The sequence below is a fragment of the Arachis hypogaea genome, chromosome 13, assembly GCF_003086295.3.
Source record: "Arachis hypogaea cultivar Tifrunner chromosome 13, arahy.Tifrunner.gnm2.J5K5, whole genome shotgun sequence".
Lineage (NCBI taxonomy): Eukaryota > Viridiplantae > Streptophyta > Magnoliopsida > Fabales > Fabaceae > Arachis > Arachis hypogaea.
This window is the reverse complement of record NC_092048.1, coordinates 62,338,402-62,340,460: the sequence shown is the minus strand read 5'-3', so window position 1 is coordinate 62,340,460 and position 2,059 is coordinate 62,338,402.

Below are 2,059 nucleotides of genomic sequence, written 5' to 3'. Positions count from 1 at the left end.
AGAAGAATAGTTGGTTGAAGATCTAGGTGATGTTGAACTTCCTTGGGAAGCCAGAATTGAGGAAAAATCCGTCCAAGATGCCACAGTTAATGCTAAGGAGGATACCGTACAATCTCCAAGGCAAGTCGTTTACAAAGAATCAGACGGAATAATCCAAGAAGCAAATTTCCTTGATGATGATCGTCACAAGTCTAGTTCTCCTATTGATGAACTTGCGTCCGCAAGTGAATTCTCTGAGATCGAAGAATCTTCCCCAAGTGAATATGAAAATGATGCGGAGGTAGATTTCTCTCAACCTCTAATCTATGACTCGAGTGATGAGGAAGACATAGAAGACTTTGACCAGGATACAGATATAATTGAAGATCTTTGCAAGGAAGTGGAAGAATTCACAGAAGAACACAAGGAAACGGAACTTGCAGAACCACCAAAAACACCTATCCCAAGGCCATTACCATCCAATACAAGCTTCAAGTGGGTACAATCCTTAACTTATAATTTTACTTATTCACTTGAATATGGTTTGCTTGAAACAGATGGCCAGCTTAGAGCTCTCTGCGGCTTTAAGAGTAAGAGGGAAATGACTCGTATTCAGAGCTGGTGCACCAAGTTCAATAAGGTTCCACGCTTCACCTCGAAGTACACGGATTGGTATCATGCTCAATTGCATGGATCACAGAGAATGTTTGGTCACCACGGTGAGATTCTACTTTTTAAGCCGCCTGGATGGAGACATGTAGACCAAGACGGAGGCGGATTTAAACGCAAGGCTTGGAATCCTGAGGTTTATTCTGACATTTGTTACCCCAGGAGCCTAAAAATTTGTTTGAAGCTGCTCAGAAGCTTTACATGCCTAGTTTGGGAACCCCGGAGGCTATTGGCATTCCAAGCACTGGTGGAGATTTTTGGACGAATTTAAACACAAGCCACCATAACAGGATACTCTTCCAATGTCCAACTTAAGGACTTTAACTAAAAGTGCTAGGTGGGAGACAACCCACCATGGTATGGTCGCCTCTTTTTCAACTTATTTCTTGTTAATTGCTTTCATTTTTCCTTTTTCATTTTAATTTATTAAACCTGGAATCATGCATAGCATTCATGTCCATCACTGCATCCTGCATTTTTCAGTTAAAAAAAAAGGGTTGCACGACGCGACCGCATGCCCCATGCGATCGCGTCATATCGCGAAAAACACCACCCATGCGACCGCGTGACCCACGCGGCTGCGTGATATATATATCGGCGTAAGGATCCAACGAACAAAAAGTTGAGCTGGAATCGTGTGGCCCTTGTGCGTTTCGCACAAATTAGCCCACGCGATCGCATGCCCCATGCGATCGCGTCACTTACCCAATACCAATCCCACGCGACCGCGTGAGCGACGCGATCGCGTCGCATGGATTGCACATCACCCCAAAAAGAGACAGAGAGTTGCGCTAAAATGGCGCTGGAGTCATGCGTTTAGCACAACTTCCAGCGACACGATCGCGCGACCCATGCGATCGCGTCACCCTTCTTTCCCCCCTCTCATGCGATCACGCACCCCACGCGATCGCGTCACTCCCATTCTCGTCCCAACCACGCGACTGCGTGCCTCACGCGGCTGCGTGGATTCGGAAATATAACCCCCCCATCCCGCGAACCCTATCAGTCGTGAGCCCCCCTCCCACCCCCAACCCTCTTCTCCCTCTCTGCTCCCTCTCCTTCCAACCACCACCCAGCCGCCACCGCCGGCCACCCAGACAACGCCGCCACCCCGTACGCCGCCGCCCCAACCCCCTCCCCTCCCTTCTTCTCCCTTCCTCCTCTCCCCTCTCTGCCACTGCCTCCGCGACCATCGCCCCCCACCACCGCCACCCAGCTGCGCCCCCTCCCTCTCCGCCACCCAACCACACCCCCCTTCTTCTATCACCAACCCAAAACCCTCTCCGTTACTGCCCCCTCAGCCACCACCGCGTCACCGTGCACCACCACCGCGCCGGACGCCGCCACAGTCACCTTCTTCCCTGTTCCACCCCTTCCGCTTACCAGGTTCCGCAACACGCAACCTTTTTAT